The 23,274-nt window shown below is 43.9% G+C and overlaps 1 protein-coding gene across 4 annotated transcripts in view; it reads left to right on the top strand.

Annotated features, from left to right (window-relative positions):
• The window catches only part of KCNJ6 (potassium inwardly rectifying channel subfamily J member 6), a 296,106-nt gene that overhangs the window by 186,642 nt on the left and 86,190 nt on the right, over positions 1 to 23,274 (top strand). The window contains exon 1 of one of the 4 annotated variants that reach the window (XM_073668414.1): positions 7,164 to 7,331. The exons of 2 other annotated variants lie outside the window; for them this stretch is intronic. The gene's annotated coding sequence lies outside the window, so the exon portion shown is untranslated. Of the gene's footprint in view, positions 1 to 7,163; positions 7,332 to 18,120; positions 18,158 to 23,274 lie in introns of those variants that run through there. One more of the 4 variants, XM_073668415.1, reaches the window with a different exon arrangement.

The raw sequence follows: 23,274 nt of genomic DNA, 5'->3' as shown, positions 1-23,274 counted from the left end.
ATCATCAAGATGTTTTCAAGCAAAACTGAGACGAGCCTTTATGTTCTTTTGGCTCAGGAGTGGTTTTCGTTTTGGAACTCTGCCATGCATGCAATTTTTGCCCAGTCTCTTTCTTATGGTGGAGTCATGAACACTGACCTTAACCTGAGGCAAGTGAGGCCTGCAATTTGTCGGATGTTGTTATGAGGTCTTTTGTGACCTCTTGGATGAGTCATCGCAGCGCTCTTTGGGGTAATTTTGGTTGGCCGGCCACTCCTGGGAAGGTTCACCGCTGTTCCATATTTTCGTCATTTGTGGATAATGGCTCTCACTGTGGTTCACTGGAGTCCCAAAGCTTTAGAAATGGCTTTATAACCTTTTCCAGACTGATAGATCTCAATTACTTTGTTTCTCATTTGTTCCGTTCTTGAATTTCTTTGGATTGCAGCATGATGTCTAGCTTTTGAGGATCTTTTGGTCTACTTCACTTTGTCAGTCAGGCACTATTTAAGTGATTTCTTGATTGAGAACAGGTATGGCAATAATCAGGCCTGTTTTTATGCGCTTTGCAGAGGGACTCAGCAAGACTGGCATCAAAATAGCTAAGGCGCAGCCACAAATGCACTTGGCGCAAGCTGCCCAGCTAGGCAAGCCCTTGGGAGTCGGCAATACTCATCACCCAGTAAAAGGAAGGAAGACTTTGGCAGAGCCTTTCCCAGGCCCACTGTCGCTGGATAGCTGGCGTCTGGTGACGCGGTTGGTGCCTAGTCAAGAACCAAGTGAGTACATCCGCATGAACCCCAGGATGTGAGACCAGAAGAAATAATGGAAAAATCCCAGAAAAGATAGCAACACTAACGCTAGCACCACTCACCACACAGCACATAGGAACTGCAATAAACAGCAAAGGACTCAGCAGGGAGCAGGATTAAATAACTTGCCTTATGATCAGGGGTTGAACACCTCACAATCATTCTCAGACAGTCACTCCCTGCTAGTTTGAACAACAGAATGGACAACATCCCACCACTGCATAGTGCCAGACACTGCAGCTTCCTGCATTGCCTGGCAACGGAAGAAATCAGAGACACGGCGTCCCGCATCCTCACACATCCTACAACACCAGAATGCGATGCTCCATAAAATTGTGACAGTCTCCGTGAATGTGTATTAACTCTGCCTCCAGGGTCAGGACAATTGTGCCTGCGACCGGAGTAGCATAGCACCGGACCTGCTCCATTCCCAGTTGGGAGCGCAGAAAAACAATTCCTAACAGTGTCCCTCTCCCTAGGAGAGACCTCTGGGCTCTCACCACCTACCTTGTCCAGAAACGTCTTATGGAACTCAGCGATGAGACAATTGGCATGTATATTACCTCTCGAGACCCAGGACCTTTCCTCAAGACTGTACCTCTTCCAATGAATCAAATACTGAATGGAGTTCTGAACTCTACAAGAGTCTACAGTACTTTCTATCTCAAATTCCTCAGTATTATCTACCAGAATAATGTCTTGTGAAAAACATTGGGAACCCGCATAAAGAAAGGCAGACCTACCTGAAAAGCCACCTTATTGACAACCTCATTAATGGGAAATGGTCCTATAAACCTGGGTGCGAGCTTAGAAGATGGTACCTTAATCTTAAGATTATTAATAGACACCCAAACTCTGTCCCCCACTCTGACCTTGCTGATGGCGCCTACCAGCCTGCCTCTTTGTTCTCTCCCCTGCTTTCTTGAGGTGGATACGGGCTTCCCCGCAAACCCTTCGGAGTCAGTGGCTAGTATCAGAGACTGCCGGAAGTACATCGAAGAAGGGAGACATTTCCAAGCCCTCTGGTATCTACTGTTTAGGGCAAACTCTGCCAAGGCTAAGTATGATCCTTATTCATGCTGAGTATGGGATCAAAAACATCTTAGATAGTACTCAAGACACTGGCTGGTTCGCTCCATTTGCCCATTAGTTTGAGGATGGTATGCAGATGAAAATGAAAGATCCGACCTGAGGCGTTTACAGAAAGCCCTCTAGAATCTTGGGATAAACTGGAACAAAGATCAGAGACAATATTCATAGGAACCCCATGTAATCTTACCACATGAACAAGGAACAAATCTACTAAGTCCTGCGCACTGGGCAATTGAGCCACAGGAACCAAATGTGATTGTTTAGAAAATCGGTCAACAATAACCCATACCGTAGTCATACCCTTGGAATCAGGGAGATCCATAATGAAGTCCATGAATATGTGGGACCAAGGACGTACAGTAATGGGCAAAGGGAGAAGTTTCACTGCCGAGTGACGCGAGGCACCTTGTTCCTGGCACAGATCTCGCATGCCTTAACATAAGCTTCAACATCCTTACCCAAGGACAGCCACCAAGACTTTCTGCTCAACAAGTGACAAGTCCCCTTAATGCCTGGGCGACCCATTGTGACCAAGTCATGACACTCTCTGAGTAAGCCCAACCGTAACTGCACCGGAACAAATATTTTATCATGAGGTATGCTGGACGGAGCCATTTCCTGAGCCTTAACCACCTCCCAGGCTAAATTGACAGAAGAGACTACAATGCACTTTGGAAGAATAAAATCAGGTTCCATAATTTCAGGCTCACTAGGACAACGACTCTGAGCGAGTGCATCTGCCGAAGCATTCTTGGTCCCAGGGAAGTAAAAGATCGAAAAATTGAATCTGGTAAAAAACAAAGCCCATGTTGAAGTTGAAGTTCTCTTAGCATTCTCTAAAAAAACAGATTTTTTATGGTCAGTAAGCACCATGAATGTGTGCTTAGCTCCCTCAAGGAGATGCCTCTACTCTTCTAGAGCTAACTTTATGGCAAGAAGTTCACGATTGCCGATGTCATAATTGAGCTCTGGAGGAGAGAATTTCCGAGAAAAAAACGCACAAGGCCTCAAATGCGTTATGGTGGTGGAACCCTGGGAGAGCACCACTCCAACCCCTACCTCAGAGGCAACCACTTCCACCACAAAAGGCTTATTGACATCAGGCTGGACCAAAACTGGAGCGAAGAAAAAGGCCTTCTTAAGTGTATTAAAGGCCTTAATGGCCTCCAGTCCCCACTTAGACACATCTGCCCCCTTATGGGTAAGATGGGAGAGGGTTTCATCACCTTGGAAAGACCCTTAATAAACCTCCAGTAATAATTGGCAAACCCAAAGAAGCGCAATTTCTTGAGGTTAACCGGTTGTGCCCATTCTAACACCGCCCTCACCTTCTCAGGGTCCATTTGAAACCCCGTGGGGGGACAGAATGAGTCCCAGGAACCCCAACTCCTGCACTTCGAAAACACATTTCTATTTTTTCACATAAAATGATTCTCCAATCTTTTCAGGACGGTGCGCACATGGTCCCTATGCGCATCCAGGTCTCTGGAGAAGATGAGGATATCACCGATGTAAAAAATTACACAAATACCCAAAAGATCACAGAAAATATAATTTACAAGCGTTTGAAACACAGCTGGAGCATTACAGAGCCCAAAAGGCTTGACACAATACTCATAATTACCCTAGTGGTATTGAAGGCCATTTTCCACTCATCCTCCTCCTTGATGCGAACTAGATTGTAAGCCCCCAGAGATCCAGCTTAGTAAACCAACTTGCCCCCACCAGTTGGTTAAAGAGGTCAGAGATGAGTGAGAGAGGGTACTGATTATGTACAGTTATGCGATTGAGCTCACAATAGTCAATACATGGTCTCAAAACACCATCCTATTTGGCCACAAAAAAAGAACCCTGCTCCAACTGGGGATTTAGAAGGGCAGATAAACCCATTTCTCAATTTTTCCTAAATTTGCCTTTCGGGTTCTGACAGGTTAAAAATTCTGCCCTTAGATAACTTTGCCCCCTCAATGAGCTGGTTGGAACAGTCATAAGTTCTATGTGGAGGTAATTCCTGGGAGGCATTTTTGGAGAACACCTGTGAGAACTCTGCCATATAGCCACATACCACGGGACCTAATAGGTGGAACCTACTACCTTAAGAGGCTTGGTAATACAAAGCAATTGGCAGTTGGAGGACCACTTAACAATATCATTCCTTTGCCAGTCAATAATAGGTCTCCCTTGGCTTCACACTCATAACCCTAACACCACAGCAGTAGGAAGATCCCGTAAAATAAAACAGCATGCCTCTTCCTTATGCAGACAACCTGTGGTGATAGATACTGGTTTGGCGGTGAGATACCCAATACTCTTGGCAAGGGGAGAATTATCAAGAGAAGATAATGCTATAGAAGCATCCAAGGAGATAAAAGGAACCTCCAACTCCTTGGCCACGGCAGCATTTAAAAAAATTATCTCAGCCCCGCAATCAATAAAAGCATAACCCTCCACACTCTTATCGCTAAATGTGATAACAATAGGTAAAAGTAATTTCTGTGCTAGGGGCACCTCAGTACCTAACTGGGGATCCCCAAACCCAGTTAGGCCCGGTCGTTTCCTGCCAGCTCCAGATGTGGACATTCACAAATCAAATGGCGCGAGGAACCACATAAATGACACTGTTGCCGATGCCATCTTTGCTGCCTTCACTCCCTAGAGGTACCAACTCCACAAAGCTGCATGGGTTCTCCCTAATGCTAGCACCACACAGCACATAGGAACTGCAATAAACAGCAAAGAACTGTGCAGGGAGCAGGATTAAATAGCCCGCCTTATGATCAGGTGTTGATAACATCCTACCACTGCATAGTGCCAGACTCCGCAGCATCCTGCGTTGCCTGGCACCTGGAGAAATCAGTGAGATACACGGCGTCCTTTGTCCTCACACATCCTACAACACTAGAATGCAATGCTCCATAAGATTGGGACAGTTTCCGTTCATGCCTAGTAACTGCAACTCCAGGGTCAGGACAATGATGGCGCCTGCGAACGAAGTAGCGTAGCACCGGACATTCTCCATTCCCATGATTCCTAACACCCGTGTGTGGCTAGGGAAACTGAACTCAGCTTCCCAAAGGTGTGATAAACCACAGTTAAAACAAAAATTAAGTGGGGGGGCAATCACTTTTTCACACAGGACCCTGTAGGTCTGGATTTCTTTTTTTCCCTTAATAATAAAGACCTTCGTCTACAAAACTGCATTTTGTGTTTACTTGTGTTATCTTTGTCAAATATTTAAATTAGTTTTGTGATCTGAAACACTTAAGTGTGACAAACATGCAAAAAAAAAAAAAAAAGAAATCAGGAAGGGGGCATACACTTTTTCACACCACTGTGTGTATATACAGTACAGACCAAAAGTTTGGACACACTTTCTCATTTAAATATTTTTCTGTATTTTCTTGACTATGGAAATTGTGCATTCACACTGAAGGCATCAAAACTATGAATTAACACATGTGGAATTATATACTTAACAAAAAAGTGTGAAACAACTGAAAATATGTCTTATATTCTAGGTTCTTCAAAGTAGCCACCTTTTGCTTTGATGACTGCTTTGCACACTCTTGGCATTCTCTTGATGAGCTTCAAGAGGTAGTCACCGGAAATGGTTCTCACTTCACGGGTGTGCCCTGTCAGGTTTAATAAGTGGGATTTCTTGCCTTATAAATGGGGTTGGGACCATCAGTTGTGTTGTGCAGAAGTCTGGTGGATACACAGTAGATAGTCCTACTGAATAGACTGTTAGAATTTGTATTATGGCAAGAAAAAAGCAGCTAAGTAAAGAAAAACAAGTGGCCATCATTACTTTAAGAAATGAAGGTCAGTCAGTCCAAAAAAATGGGCAAACTTTGAAAGTGTCCCTAAGTGCAGTTGCAAAAACCATCAAGCGCTACAAAGAAACTGGCTCACATGAGGAGCGCCCCAGGAAAGGAAGACCAAGAGTCACCTCTGCTTCTGAGGATAAGTTTATCCGAGTCACCAGCCTCAGAAATCGCAGGTTAACAGCAGCTCAGATTAGAGACCAGGTCAATGGTACACAGAGTTCTAGCAGCAGACACATCTCTTCAACAACTGTTAAGAGGAGACTTTGTGCAGCAGGCTTTCATGGTAAAATAGCTGCTAGGAAACCACTGCTAAGGACAGGCAACAAGCAGAAGAGACTTGTTTGAGCTAAAGAACACAAGGAATGGACATTAGACCAGTGGAAATCTGTGCTTTGGTCTGATGAGTCCAAATTTGAGATCTTTGGTTCCAACCACCGTGTCTTTGTGCGACGCAGAAAAGGTGAATGGATGGACTCTACATGCCTGGTTCCCACCGTGAAGCATGGAGTAGGAGGTGTGATGGTGTGGGGGTGCTTTGATGGTGACACTGTTGGGCATTTATTCAAAATTGAAGGCATACTGAACCAGCATGGCTACCACAGCATCTTGCAGCGGCATGCTATTCCATCCAGTTTGGATTTAGTTGGACCATCATTTATTTTTCATCAGGACAATGACCCCAAACACACCTCCAGGCTGTGTAAGGGCTATTTGACCAAGAAGGAGAGTGATGGGGTGCTACGCCAGATGACCTGGCCTCCTCAGTCACCAGACCTGAACCCAATCGAAATTTGGGGTGAGCTGGACCGCAGAGTGAAGGCAAAAGGGCCAACAAGTGCTAAGCATTTCTGGGAACTCCTTCAAGATTGTTGGAAGACCATTTCCGGTGACTACCTCTTGAAGCTCATCAAGAGAATGCCAAGAGTGTGCAAAGCAGTCATCAAAGCAAAAGGTGGCTACTTTGAAGAACCTAGAATATAAGACATATTTTCAGTTGTTTCACACTTTTTTGGTAAGTATATAATTCCACATGTATTAATTCATAGTTTTGATGCCTTCAGTGTGAATGTTCAATTTTCATAGTCATGAAAATACAGAAAAATCTTTAAATGAGAAGGTGTGTCCAAACTTTTGGTCTGTACTGTATATTATATATATACATAAACAGTGTATGTACATATGTGTATATATATATATATATATATATATATACACACACACTGTAGGGATATCAGCTCTCTGGCAGTCATGTGGATATGCATAGAGTTTTTATTTCAAAATAGAATAAAGTTTATTGCCCTTTCTTCAGCACAAATGGATAACCATACAGTCCTTTCTTCAGCATAGATAAATAACAAAACAGTCCTTTCTCTGGGTAAGGCAAAGTAAATGAAATGGTCTCACTGATTTGTTATTACAGGAACCTCTCCAGCTGCTGTACATACTATCCACCAGCTCCGTCTTTCTCCAGCCTCAGCACACACTACTACCTGAGCTAGACCAGGAGCATTTTATTAGGCCAGTAAGACGGTCTCAAGACTCCAAAGAGGACGTGATGCTACTTCAGCCAAGTTCCAAGTAGGAAAGAGTATAACCGGCGACGCCCACCTAGACACACCAGGTATATATACACCCAGACTAAAGGGAGGTGGAGGGAGTGTGTCCTAAACACAGCCTCCAATCTAGGCAGCTGTCTGCAATGCCAAACGTGGAGATCTCCTGCAAACCATTGCAGGGCGACTGTCTGTCACCTCTGACACACCCGTGACACCTTTCCCACCCAGGCTCTTTAGGGCGCTTCTAAATCCTGGACCCAAACCCCAGTCAAAATAAAAACTCTCTCAGTAACACATACCTGCCATCCAGGACCTCACCTCCTGTCTTTTTACAGTACATATATAAAACATAGCATATATAAAATTCAAAGCATCCTCTTTTTTCCATTAAAAATAAAGAAATTAAAAAAATAAAAAATAAATATATTGGGTATCGCCACATCTGCCAGATCTAAAAAAATCAGATTAATTAACCCGAATGGTAAATGTCATAATGACAAAAAAATCAAAAGCGAAGTACTATTTTTTTTGTTGCCACAGATTCTTAAAAATGAGTAATAAAAAGCAATCAAAATGATGAATTTACCCCAAAAAGGTTTCACTTAAAACATCAGTTCGCCATGCGAAGATCAAGTCCTCTTACCCAGTTCCATCAACAGACGGAAAAATTTAAATGTCAGAAAATTGCAACACAAACCCAATGTATTCTTTCATAAACTTTAGGATTTTTTTTTTCACCACTAAAATTTAGAAATAAAACTATATAAGTTTGGTATCACCATAATAGGACGAAGGCCAAAAAAAGGCCAAAAAAATGGCATAATTGGATTTTTCTCACGATTTTGCCTGTCTTGGAATTTTTTTGTCATTGGAAGAAAAAAGAGACTCGCAAAAAATGAAAATTCACGGGAAGGAGTCAGACAATCTCAGAGGAAGCTGCAGCCAGCCAGACATTTGTCCTTCAGCTCTTATGTGGTGTATATAAAAAAATAATATTTTTCAATATTCTGTAAAACAAATCTTTATGAGGTTTTTCAGTACTGTAGAGATGTACGACGACTTGTGGAATCAGCGTAATGGTGATTTCATGTTGGGAATAAAGAGGCCCCTTTTGTCATTGAGAAACTCTGTGCGGAGACAAAACCAAAGGACCCTGTGACGTGCAGGGGAGGGGGGAATATGATAATTAAGCATATAGGCGGGGATTTGGGGGAATAATAAGCACATAGGTGGGGATTTCAGGGAATAATAAGCACATAGGCGGGGATTTGGGGGAATAATAAGCACATAGGCGGGGATTGCTTGGCGTCCCCCGGACGCCAAGACTGTACAAAATAGAGTTGATTAAAGCGCTTTTCTCCGCAATCAAACTTCTACTATGGGCCATACAGGTATGTATAGATTTACTTTTCTATACCCTGTATGACCATAGTAGAGGTCTGATAACTCCCAGGGGGTGACAGATTCCCTTTAAGGCCTAAAATTATCCAATTCAGAAATCCCTTTTGTTAAAAGAGACCCATTTTTGCCAACAGTAAAAGTTTTGACAGAACAATCCCGCAAAAGGATCAGATTTATGAATTTTAGGGCAGACCTGCACAATTCGAAGTGTCGGACACTTTCATGGCCTATTAAGATTTGGATTAAGGGGGTCCAACTCCCAATAACCTCTCCGAGCACTATGTCCCCTTATTGGTTACCATGCATAGATTTTGGTGTGGCAGTATTGCAGGTCATTTCCATCTCTGAAGTTATTTTGAGGTCTGAATTAATTTTGGAATCTGACTCCTGAACTTATTTTGATGTAGGGGATAACTTTTTGGTCTCAGGCGTCTCTTAATTTTTGGGTCTGGATTCTGAACTAATCTTGGTATCTGATATTTCTAGTCTGAATTTATTCTGAGGTCTCGGTTTTGAAGTCTAGAGTCTGAAATAATTTGGGGTTTCTGAGATCTAAAATGATGTGTTTAGCCTGGGGCTTCAATTAATTTTTGGTCTGGGTCTGAATTAATTTTGGGGGTTTGAGGTCTTAATTGTTTGTTTTTTTTTTGGACTGGGGTTTGATTTAGTATTTGGATTCTAGATTTATCTTGGTGTCTGATGTTTGGGGACTGAATTAATTTTGAAGTCTCGGTTTTGAACTCTAGGGTCTGTATTAAATTTGGGATTCTGTGGGTCTAAATTATTTTTTTTGGTCTAGAGTTTTAATTAGTTTTGGGGGGGTCTGTGGCTTCAATTAATTATTGGGTCTGTGTCTGCATTAAAATCGAGGGTCTTAGGTTTGCATTCAGTTTTGTTCTGGGGATTGAATAAATTTTTGGGTCTGGATTCTAGGTTAACCTTGGTGCCTGATGTTTGGGGTCTGGAGGTCTCAGTCTTAATTAATTTTTGTGGTCTTATAGCCTAGACTAGTGATGTTTCATTGATATGTATCGCAGGTTACATTTACAGTGGAGTCTCTAGTTGTTTTGGAGTTTCAGTGCTTGATGAAATTTGGGAACCACAGGCCTGTACTTCAGAACATCCAAAAATAAGCAAACATGGATGGAGACGTCTCATCTGAGAGCCACATGAGCCCATTATAAGTTATAATATAGGATGAGTGAAGCCGCTAGTGCATTGTTTTCTCTCCACTGTTCCTGAAGATGTCCATTAATTTCGATGAGATCACAGTCGGTACAGAACGTCTCACCCTCATCTCCTCATTACATTCACCCTCTGCCAGGATCTGATTCCAGGGTTCTTCAAACTCAGGTCTGCACTGTCACCCCTGCTCCCTGACGAGGATGTATTACTGGATGTGGCTGCTGCCATTGTCACCATCTATTTAATGAAATGTCGGCTCTTCCCGGAGAAAACAGGATTAAAGCAGGACAATGAGAGAGAAGTAATGTGAGGTTAGCAGCAAGGCAGAAAGTGATTAGCTGCTGTCACATAGGATAAGAACAGGAGGACTGCAGGCCAGTATGGACCTGACAGGTGTCAATGAAGCTGTGTACAGATTTACAGGGAAAAATAGCAGCATAAAGGGCGATTTACGGCAAGTTGTCATTATAATATATAGAAAATTATATATACAGTATATAATATGCTTTGAAAAAAATATTCCTACCCCATAAACTTTTCCACATTTTTCACGTTACACCCACAAACTAAATGTATTTTATTAGGATTTTCATGTGATATACCAACACAAAGTAGCAAGTGCTTGTGAAGTGTAAAGGAAATGATACAGGATTTTCTAATTATTTTAAAAATATAAATTTGAAAATTGTGGCGTGCATTTGAATTCAGCCCCTGTACCCCTAAATAAGACCCTGAGTGACCAATCTCCTCCAGAAGTCACATAATTAGTAAATTGAGTCCAATTTACTCTCAGTGTAACTACAGCTGTTCTGTGAAGACCGCAGAGGTTTGTTTGAGAACATTAGGGATCAAATAGCATCATGAAAACCAAGGAGCACACCAGACATGTCAGGGATAAAGTTGTGGCACAAAAATTAATGGGAGGAGTGTAGCACAACTGCAAACCTACCAAGAAATGGCTGTCCATCTAAGCTGATATCCCAAGCAAGGAGAACACTAATTAGAGAAGCAGCCAAGAGGCCCATGGTCACTATGGAGGAGCTGCAGAGATCCACAGCTCAGGGGGAGAATCTGTCTACAGGACAACTAATTTTCGTATACTCCACAAATCTGGCCTTTACGGAAGAAAGGCAAGAAGAAAGCCATATTTGAAAGCCATAAGAGGTCCTGTTTGCAGTTTGCAAAAATCCATGTAGGGGACACAGCTAGCATGTGGAAGAAGGTGCTCTGGTCAGATGAGACCAAAGTAGAACTTTTTGGTCTAACTACAAAACGCTATGTGTGGTGGAAGAGTAACACAGCACATCACCCTGGAAACACCATCCCCACCGTCACACATGATGGAGGGAGCATCCTGCTGTGGGGAGGCTTTTCTTCGGCAGGAACAGGGAAGCTCTTCAGAGTTGATGGGAAAATGGATGGAGCTAAATACAGGGCAATCCTGGAGGAAAACCTGTTAGAGGCAGCAAAAGATGTGTGTGAACGGCCCAGTCACAGTCCAGACCGAAATCCCATTGAAAATCTGTGACAAGACGTGAAAATTGCTGATCACAGACGTCTCCATCCAATCTCACTGAGCGAGAGCGAGTGTGCAAAGAAGAATGGGCAAAAAGGTCAGCCTGTAGATGTGCAAAACTGGTAGAGACAGACCCCAAAAGACTTCAGCAGTAATTGCAGTGAAAGGTGGTCCTATAAAGTATTGACTCAGGGGCCTGAATACAAATGCACATACAATTACAGATTTATATTTTAAGATATTTAGAAAACCTTGTATCATATGTATAAGATCCCAATAAATATATTTAAGTTTGTGGATGTAGCGTGAAAAAAATGGGTAAAAAAGTTCAAGCGGTATGAATACTTTAGCAAGGCACTGTACAAGACATATATTAATATGAATAAATAGATATGAGAAAAATAGATAGAGTCTCTGTCTATCTCATATAATATATGTTTATCTATATTTATCTATCATATGAATCTATTTTAAAAACCTCAAACTAATTTGTTATCCACAAATCTGGGATTATTATGTGATGATAGGTATCAGGCCTTATTAACAGTAATATTAGCAATAATTAAATGACAATGCCCTCGGGGCTTCTCACAATTGATAGTGATGTGTGAGGACGTGTTGGGGCAGATCTGTCTGGGGGACTTGTTTTTGTCTTTCTTAGCTTTTCATCAGCTGGGGAACTACAGGTTGCAGAAATCTTTCTATTGCCACTACAATATATCTGAGGTCATACACCAGAGATCAGACAGACATCAGACAGATCTGATGTCACTGCCCTCTGTGTACAGAGCATACCCCGGCTTACAACCCACTTACAACATTATATAAAGTCTCTGGTCTTTCTACCTTTGCTGTCATAGCTACTTCACGTGGCATACACCTGCACTCAAGCTCAGCTCTGCTCAACCAGACTTTAACCATTACAGCTACTCTAGGTAGAATGCATTCTCCTCCTTCCCAGCTTCTATCTCCTCATGGGACACTCTATTATTTTTCCTCTTCCTTATAGGCAACAGGTCTCCTACACCTGGGACAGTCACAGAGACAATGTCCCCCTTGAAACCTAATGCAGGACACAGATCCACCACTTATTTGCTAACCACTACAAAGTAATATGGCCGCTGTTCCCCACACAGGCCCTCTGCAACCGACACACACAGGCCCTCTGCAACTGACACACACAGGCCCTCTGCAACTGACACACACAGGCCCTCTGCAACCGACACACAGGCTCTGTGCAACTAACACACACAGGCCCCCTGCAACCAACACACACAGGCCCTCTGCAACCGACACACACAGGCCCTCTGCAACCGACACACACAGGTTCTCTGCAACCGACACACACAGGCTCCCTGTAACCGACACACACAGGCTCCCTGTAACCGACACACACAGGCTCCCTGTAACCGACACACACAGGCTCCCTGTAACGAACACACACAGGCCCCCTGCAACCAACACACAAAGGCCCTCTGCAACCGACACACACAGGCCCTCTGCAACCGACACACACAGGTTCTCTGCAACCGACACACACAGGCTCCCTGTAACCGACACACACAGGCTCCCTGTAACGAACACACACAGGCCCCCTGCAACCGACACACAAAGGCCCTCTGCAACTGACACACACAGGCCCTCTGCAACTGACATACACAGGCCCTCTGCAACTGACACACACAGGCCCTCTGCAACTGACACACACAGGCCCTCTGCAACCGACACACAGGCTCTGTGCAACTAACACACACAGGCCCCCTGCAACCAACACACACAGGCCCTCTGCAACTGACACACACAGGCCCTCTGCAACCGACACACACAGGCCCTCTGCAACTGACACACACAGGTTCTCTGCAACCGACACACACAGGCTCCCTGCAACTAACACACACAGGCCCCCTGCAACCAACACACACAGGCCCTCTGCAAGTGACACACACAGGCCCTCTGCAAGTGACACACACAGACCCTCTGCAAGTGACACACACAGGCCCTCTGCAAGTGACACACACAGGCCCTCTGCAACTGACACACACAGGCCCTCTGCAACCGACACACAGGCTCTGTGCAACTAACACACACAGGCCCCCTGCAACCAACACACACAGGCCCTCTGCAACCGACACACACAGGCCCTCTGCAACCGACACACACAGGTTCTCTGCAACCGACACACACAGGCTCCCTGTAACCGACACACACAGGCTCCCTGTAACTAACACACACAGGCCCCCTGCAACCAACACACACAGGCCCTCTGCAACTGACACACACAGGCCCTCTGCAACTGACATACACAGGCCCTCTGCAACTGACACACACAGGCCCTCTGCAACTGACACACACAGGCCCTCTGCAACCGACACACAGGCTCTGTGCAACTAACACACACAGGCCCCCTGCAACCAACACACACAGGCCCTCTGCAACTGACACACACAGGCCCTCTGCAACCGACACACACAGGCCCTCTGCAACTGACACACACAGGTTCTCTGCAACCGACACACACAGGCTCCCTGCAACTAACACACACAGGCCCCCTGCAACCAACACACACAGGCCCTCTGCAACTGACACACACAGGCCCTCTGCAACTGACACACACAGACCCTCTGCAAGTGACACACACAGGCCCTCTGCAAGTGACACACACAGGCCCTCTGCAAGTGACACACACAGGCCCTCTGCAAGTGACACACACAGGCCCTCTGCAACCGACACACACAGGCCCTCTGCATCCAACACACACAGGCTCTCTGCAACTAACACACACAGGCCCCCTGCAACCAACACACACAGGCCCTCTGCAACTGACACACACAGGCCCTCTGCAACTGACACACACAGGCCCTCTGCAACCGACACATGCAGAAGCTCTGCAACTGACACACACAGGCCTTCTACAACTGACACACATATGCCCTCTGCAACCGACATATGTAGGCTCTGTGCAACCGACACACACAGACCCTCTGCAACTGACACACACAGGCCCTCTGCAACCGACACAGACAGGCCCTTTGCATCCGACACACGCAGACCCTCTGCAACCGACACACACAGGCTCTCTGCAACTGACACACACATGCCCTTTGTAACTGACACAGAATGAAGGGAAGCCAGCCCCTAAGTAACCTCTGTTGCTCACAGTCAGAAGGACAACAGACTTTAACTTCTGAGCTGCTACAGCATTAAAGGGGTTGGCCGGCCTTAGGCTACAAGTCTGCAGTCTCTTATTATGCTGTTTTATTTTTTTCTCTAAATAGATAGATAGATAGATATAGATAGATGCCGCACTAATATATTACCTGGTAGTCACCTTCAGAGAATTAAAACCCCATAACTAACCAAAAAAAGAGGAAGGCAGTCATCCAATAGTTAATGTGTAAAAAAGACAGACTTTTTATTAGCCCATAAAGTGCAATGTTATGTTTTGGCTCCCAAATATTGAGCCTTTCCCAAGCAACATCATGTTCTGACAACATTTATATATAGTGCTCTGTGTATGCCATAATAAACAGCCAATTAAGACAATATAAAGTGTGACTTTTATGCACATTAACCATTGGAGTGCTGCCTTCCTCTTTATTTGAATAGATAGATAGATAGATAGATAGATAGATAGATAGATAGATAGATAGATAGATAGATAGATAGATGTTTCTTCCTCTCCAATGTTGCACTTGGATGCTTCATGTTTTCACACTGGATGGAAGCAGTGGGAAATAATTTGTTTCATGTCATAAATCTTGCAATTTTTGATTATTTATTAGCAGTGGAGGGGCCAACAGCCTCAACAGGGAAACCTAGGACGAGTTTATTTAAACCTTGCACAGATTGAGCTAATAAGTATGCGAATGTATCCTCAGCAACGCTGCGTACAGCTGTCTGATGGGGTCTCAGCGCTGCAGCATGGAGCACAGATGGATTCTTCTCTGGGAAATACGTGTCATGGGCACCTCGTGCCAAAGATCACTAATGCCAGACGTGCTGAGTGTGAAAACAATCAGAATATGTACATGACTTCAGCTGTACATCCAAAATCCACACACTGTAAATAGATAGCTAGATCGATAGGTCCATACATACAGTGGGGAAAATAAGTATTTGATACACTACCGATTTTGCAAGTTTTCCCACCTACAAAGAATCGAGAGGTCTGTAATTTTTATCGTAGGTACACTTCACCTGGGAGAGACAGAATCTTAAAAAAAATCCAGAAAATCACATTGTATGATTTTTACATAATTAATTTGCATTTTATTGCATGAAATAAGTATTTGATACAATAGAAAAACAGAACTTAAAGCGCACCTGTCAGCAGGATTGTGCTCAGTAAACTACCTACACTGTCAGGTGGGCGCTGTTACACTGATTAATATGATACCTTGGTTGATGAAATCCGTCCTGTGGTTCTTGTGTAATCTTTACTTTCAGTTTGGAGATAATGATATGCTCATGCTCTAGGGCGGCCTGTGGGGGGCGCTCTATCTGGTGCTCTGCTTACATATTCATCTGTATGCTCTTATGACAGCTCACTGATCGTTCACTGACCTGCCTCCTATTTTACCTAGCCTCGCACTACTAGATGCATTATGTAAAATAGGAGGCAGGTCAGTGAAGGCACAGTGAGCTGTCATAAGAGCATACAGATGAATATGTAAGCAGAGCACCAGATAGAGCGCCCCCCACAGGCCTGCCCTGGAGCATGAGCATATCATTATCTACAAACTGAAAGTAAAGATTAAACAAGAACCACTTGACGGATTTCATCAACCAAGGTATAATTTTAAACAGTGTAATGTCACCCACCTGACAGTGTATGTAGTTTACTGAGCACAATCCTGCTGACAGGTGCGCTTTAATATTTGGTCCAGAAACCTTTGTTTGCAATTACAGAGGTCAGACGTTTCCTCTAGTTCTTGACCAGGTTTGCACACACTGCAGCAGGGATTTTGGCCCACTCCTCCATACAGATCTTCTCCAGTTCTTTCAGGTTTCGTGGCAGTTGCTGGACAACATTGAGTTTCAGCTCCCTCTAAGATTTTCTGTTGGGTTCAGGTCTGGAGACTGGCTAGGCCACTCCAAGACCTTGAAAGGAAGACCCAGCCACATCCTATCTTCAATGCTCTTACTGAGGGAAGGAGGTTGGCCAAAATCTCGTGATACATGACCCCATGCATCCTCACTTCAATAAGATGCAGTCTTTCTTCCCTTTTTTCAGAAAAGCACCCCCAAAGTGTGATGTTTCCCCCACCATGCTTCACATTTGGGATGGTGTTCTTGGGGTTGTACTCATCTTTCTTCTTCCTCCAAACACGGCGAGTGGAGTTGATACCAAAAAGTTCTATTTTAGCCTTATCTGACCACATGACCTTCTCCCATGCCTCCTCTGGATCATCCAGATGGTCATTGGCAAACTTTAAATGGACCTGGACATGTGCTGGCGTGAGAAGGGGGACCTTGCGTGCCCTGCAGGATTTTAATCCATGACGGCGTAGAGTGTTACTAACTGTAATGTTGGAGACTGTGGTCCCAGCTCTCTTCAGGTCATTGACCAGGTCCTCCCATGTAGTTCTGGGCTGATTCATGACCTTTCTCAAGATCATCCTTACCCCATGAGGCGAGATCTTGAATGGAGCCCGAGACTAGGAAGATTGACCGTCATCTTGTGTTTCTTCCATTTTCTAATAATTGCACCAACAGTTGTTGCCTTCTCACTGAGCTGCTTGCCTATTGTCCTGTACCCCATCCCAGCCTTGTGCAGGTCTACAATTTTGTCCCTGGTGTCCTTAGACAGCTCTTTGGTCTTGGCCATGGTGGAGAGGTTGGAGTGTGATTGATTGAGTGTGGTATACAGGTAATGAGTTCAAACAGGTGCAATTAATACAGGTAATGAATGCAGAGTAGGAGGGCTCTTAAAGAAAAACTAACAGGTTTGTGAGAGTCAGAATTCTTTCTGGTTGGTAGGTGATCAAATACTTATTTAATGCAATAAAATGCAATTTAATTATGTAAAAATAATACAATGTGATTTTCTGGATTTTACTTTTACATTCTGTCTCTCACAGGTGAAGTGTACCTACGATAAAAATTACAGGTCTCTCCATTCTTTGTAGGTGGGAAAACTTGCAAAATCGGCAGTGTATCAAATACTTCTTTTCCCCACTGTAGATAGATAGATAGATAGATAGATAGATAGATAGATAGATAGATAGATCTACCTACTAGTTGAATGTGCAGGTAACACTGCTCCCCTATCCCACCCTGTTGATGATGTAGGCACAGGTAGTACTGTTTCTCTCTGTAAATGATCAAGATGCATCATTTTATGTTTCAGTACATATATATTCATCATGTAGGTACAGATAGTTACCTCCATCCTTCATGAAAATAGTTTATGTATAGTTTATGTAGTGCCTCCTAGTCTTTCCATGTAAATAATGTAGGTGCACAGATAGTACTGCCTCCTATTCACTTTTTGTAGGAACACATAGTACTTTTTTCCTTGCTTTTTCCCTGTCGATCATGTTGTCAGAGATCATACTTACAACCTATTGCTCCCTGTAAATAATGTAGGCACAGATAGCAGAACCTACCTGTGGAAAAAAAAGTTACAAATAATCATGTCTACCTGTTTCTCCCTTTAAACTAGACACAGATAGAACTGACTCCTTGTCTCTTCCTGTAAATGTTATAGGAAGAGATAATACCAACTCATTTCTTCTCCATACAGGTGATGCAGGCACAGATAGTACTACCTCCCTATACATGATGCAGGTAAAGAAAGTACCACCTTGTTTTCTCTTCCTACAGTTTATGTAAGCACAGATAGTACTGTCTCCCTTTTGTGTAGACACAAAGAATTGTTGCCAAAATGTATTTCCCTGAAAATACTGAAGATGCAGAGAGTACTGTATCTCTTTTTCTCCATGTGGTTAATGTAGGCACAGATAGTACCATCTTGTCCCCACTCTATGTAGGTGATGCAAGCACAGATAGTACTGGTTCTTCTGTTCTCTTCCTATGAATGGTGCAAGCACATAGAACAATTGCCTCAATGTTTTTTAAGAAAATAATGTAGATGTAGATAGTACTGCATCTCTGTCTCTCCTCTTCAATGATGTAGGTACTCATAGTACTGCCCCCTGCCTCTTCCTGTGGGTGATGCAGGCTCATATAGTACTGTGTACATGTCTTTTCCTATGAATAATGTAGGTACAGATAGTACTACTCCTTGCCTCTCCGTGTAGGTTATGCAGGGACACATCGTACTGCCTGGTTCTGTCTTCCGATAAATAATGTAGGTACAGATAGCACTGCTTCCCAACGTTCCCCATTGATATTATATGCACAGATAGTACTGGATCCCAGACTCTCCCATTCATTCACACAGTACTTAGCACTGAAAGCAGAAACTTTCATATGGTGAAGCCCTTGAGAAAAACAACATGGCTGTTCTAATTGAATATTCTAGAACTATACAGGAAGCTGAGGTTTCATCTTTACTGCTTTATGTGTATCTTATACAGTGCTATAGATTTAGGCTGGTGTGGGAAAAAAATGTTGCAAAGTAAGTGTTATTAGTTTTATTTTTGCCAATTAACAAAATGCAAAGTGAATAAACAAAAGTCTAAATCACATTAATCAAATCCATACTTAGTGTGACCGCCCTTTGCCTTGAAAACTGCATCACTTCTTGTAGGTACATTGGTACTTACACACAATTTTTGAAGGAACTCAGCAGGAGGTTGTTCCAAACATCTTGGAGAACTAACCACACATCTTCTGTGGTTGTCACTTGTGCAGATCCTTCTGTCTCTTTATAAGATCACAGACAGACTGGATGATGATGAGATCAGGGCTCCGTGGGGGCCGGATCATCACTTCCAAGACTCCTTGCTCTTCATTACTCTAAAGATCGTTCTTAAAAACATTTGCTGGAATTTTGGGTTCATGTCTTGATGTAGCATAAATTTGGAGCCTCTCTGATGGTATTACATTATGGATAAGTATCTGCCTGTATTTCTCAGCATTGAAGACGCCAATAATCCTTACCAAATCCCCAACTCTCTTTGCTGAAATGTAGTCCAAAATTTGCAAGGAACCTCCACCGTGCTTCACTATTTCTGCAGGCCTTCATTATTGTGGCGCTCTCCAGCCTCTGGGGAACAAACTGCCTTTTGTTACAACCAAATATTTCACATTGTGACTCATTAGTTCAGAGCACCTACTTTAATTTCTACAGCCCAGTATCACTGTTTTCGTGCATAGTTGAGTCACTTGGTCTAGTTTCCATATAGAAGGTATGGCTTTCTGTCTGACATTCGTCCATGAAGGCCACTTCTGGCCAGAGTTGTCCAAACAGTAGATAGATGTAGCTGGCTCCCACTGGTTGCAGACAGTTCTCAGCTGATGGTACTGCTGGATATCTTCTGATTTTGAGGGTAGGTAAGCATGATGTGTATTTCATCTGCTGCACTAAGTTTCTTTGGCCAACCACTGCATCTAGGGTCTTCAATGTTGCCCATTTCTTGGTGTTTCTTCAAAAGAGCTTGCTCTCAGTGGGAAAAACACGATAATCTTGTAGTTATGATACCTTTTAATGATTAACAAAAATAAAATAAATGATGTTACAAAGCAAGCTTTCGAGACTTCTTATGTCTCTTCCTCAGGCATGGTATAACAAAGTTTCTAAAGAAACACAAATATATGCACAAAAAAAGAATAGAGAAAAAAAAAGGCAGAGGTATGGCATCAGCACATCTTGAAACCCCAATTGGCTTTGAAATCTTTGCCTGGGAGAGACCTGGCTGATGCAGTATAACTACCTTGTGTCTTATTTCTGTGCTCAGAATTATCATGATGTATAACCAAAAAAAATAAAAACCAAAAATGAAGACCGGCATACCTGTTAATGTAAGTGTATTATGCAGGTACACATCAACAAACAAACCCAGAATAAAAAAAAGTAAGGCACAGGCACACTGCAGTATATGAAGAGTAGCAGCACAAGTAAAAAGTATCTGTGCACCTACATATTATACTTATATTAACAGGTGTGCCAGTCCTTGTTTGTGGTTATACTTTAGTTTCTTCAACTACAATTGGGTCGGGTTCCACAATATATTACACCTTGCATAAACAGGTCCTAATACAGTCAGTCACTGGTCCTGCACATAGCGAGGTGAATCACTACAGCTAGGGACCATCCTGATGGGGTACTACTTGTTGGGATGTGATGGCTTTTAATCCTAATTGATCAAAAGGTTGATAACAAAGTACCCTATATTTATTTCTTGTGTGGCTGCTGTTCACACCCTGCAGTGTGTCTACGCCTTATGGTTTTTTTTTTCTGGATTTGTATGATGTATGACCTGTGACATGAAATCGTCTTCTACAAACTCACCTTTGTAGCAGATGTTGGCTGTTCCTCACCAGTTTTAAGTCTCTTACAAAGATGTTTCTGTTTCAGTTAATGACTGTGTTTCAACCTACACATAAACATGATGATCATTATCTCCAGTTTGGTTTAATTGGTTACTCATCCTAGATTAATCCTACAAAATCTCGGACTTTGTGCAACTGTATCTACAAGAATTGATTCTGTTCTGAAGGGGAAGGGTGGTCACCACATATTGATGTGATTTAGCTCATTCATTTTGCATTTTATTAATTGGTATTCTCATTTTTTTAAACCATTCTCAGCATTTTTTTTCCACACCTGCCTAAAACTTTTGCACAAAACTGGACATGTTGTTATTTAAAGGTCCCTTGTGCCGTCACGGAGGAGCTTTACCTTTCCTGTGGTCAGTGAAGCCAAGCATTAAAGCAGTCAATGTAATGTGTGTGAAACTTCCAGAAACCCGATGATTGATTGTGACTTAAACGATTTGCAATTTCAGTTTATTTAGCAAGTCAGGGCATAATAGGTTCATGGCAAATTCATATGTCAGCAAGTACAAGATGAGCAGCGGAGCTTAGTGGACCAATACTTACAATTAGGATTTAGACAGAACCACGGGGAGCGGAATATTAAGAATTCTAAGACAGGGAAAGTATAACCCCAATACATCAGCTTCCCGTTATCATTCAGTGCCCAGACCTTCTGCCACATCCTCTGCATCACGCACAGGCATCTGTATGTCTGGTGTCATGCACTGGGCATAAAAATAATAAGAGCTGGGATATAATATACAGGTTTACATTAGTATTGACAGACATTTATGTCCTCTGCTGTTACATAGCTCCCAACCATCCCGTTTTCCCCGTTTTCGGCAGGACTTTCCCGCAATGAGGGCTCAGTCCCGCGAGGCTCAGCTGTTCTCCCGGCTGTGGAGGGTGGTGGTGGGGTTGCGGAGGTGGAGCAACGGGCACAGGTAGTAGCTGGCAGCTGCAGCTACCACGTGTGCCCGCTGTTAAAGAAAATGAATTTTCACTCTTCTTCACGCCCATGAGAGTGGAGAAGAGTGAATATTAATTCTCCTTAATAGTGCACACTGTCAATCGCAGATGCCGGCTTCCAGCTGCGTGCCTGCTATTAGAGAGAATGAATATTCACTCTTCTCCACTTGCATGGGCGTGGAGAAGAGTGAATATTCATTCTCTTTAGTATTGGGCACAGAGGATCGCTGAGCAGCAGCAGGAGCTACGGCCGTGCTGACAGTGTGCCCTATTAAGGAGAATGACTATTCACTCCTCCGCACGCCCATAGTCCTGGCGTGGAGAGGAGTGAATATCCCCGAAGGTCACCTCGGCATCTGAGGGCGCATGGCAGTGATGTCATGCGCTGCTCAGATGCTGAGATCAGCTACTGACAGACAGGACGTAACACTAGAGCAGAGGAGAGGAATGAAGGTGAGTAGAAGTGTTTATATTTTTCATGTGTGCAGTGATGGGGGGCCATGTATACCAGGATTGGGGATGAGGGGGCCATGCATACCAGGAATGGGGACAAGGGAGCCATGCATACCAGGATTGGGGATGAGGGGGCCATACATACCAGGAATGGGGATGAGGGGGCCATGCATAGCAGGATTGGGGATGAGGGGGCCATGCATACCAGAAATGGTGATGAGGGGGCCATGCATACCAGGATTGGGGATGAGGGGGCCATGCTTACCAGGATTGGGGATGATGGGGCCATGCATACCAGGATTGGGGATGAGGGGGCCATGCATACCAGGATTGAGGACGAGGGGGCCATGCATACCAGGATTGAGGATGAGGGGGCAATGCATACCAGGAATGGGGACAAGTGGGACATGTATACAAGGAATGGGGACGAGGGGGACATGCATACCAGGAATGGGGACGAGGAGGCCATGCATACCAGGAATGGGGATGAGGGCCATCTGCTGAATGCCCCTCATTACCAGCGCCCCTCTGACAACTCCTCCTGCCAGGGAAGAAAGAAATGGTAAATAGGCGTGGACTGGGGTGTGGCCAGGGGCGTGGCCAAAATTTGCCACATGATCTGTCCCTCTTTCTCTTCTTCAAAAGTTGGGAGGTATAGATGTTATAGGGGAGGCTCCAGAATACACATCCAGACTGCTCTTATAGGGGGGCTCCAGACTACACATCCAGACTGCTGTTATAGGGGGCTCCAGACTACACATCCAGACTGCTCTTATAGGGGGACTCCAGACTACACATCCAGACTGCTGTTATAGGGGGTCTCCAGACTACACATCCAGACTGCTGTTATAGGGGGGCTCCAGACTACACATCCAGACTGCTATTATAGGGAGCTCCAGACTACACATCCAGACTGCTCTTATAGGGGGACTCCAGACTACACATCCAGACTGCTCTTATAGGGGGTCTCCAGACTACACATCCAGGCTGCTCTTATAGGGGGTCTCCAGACTACACATCCAGACAGCTCTTATAGGGGG

The sequence above is a fragment of the Phyllobates terribilis genome, unplaced genomic scaffold, assembly GCF_046119375.1.
Source record: "Phyllobates terribilis strain yellow unplaced genomic scaffold, ASM4611937v1 Scaffold_2__4_contigs__length_985480577, whole genome shotgun sequence".
Classification (NCBI taxonomy): Eukaryota; Metazoa; Chordata; class Amphibia; order Anura; family Dendrobatidae; genus Phyllobates; species Phyllobates terribilis.
Note: the sequence above shows the minus strand (reverse complement) of the source record. Positions and strands in the feature narration are given on the sequence as shown.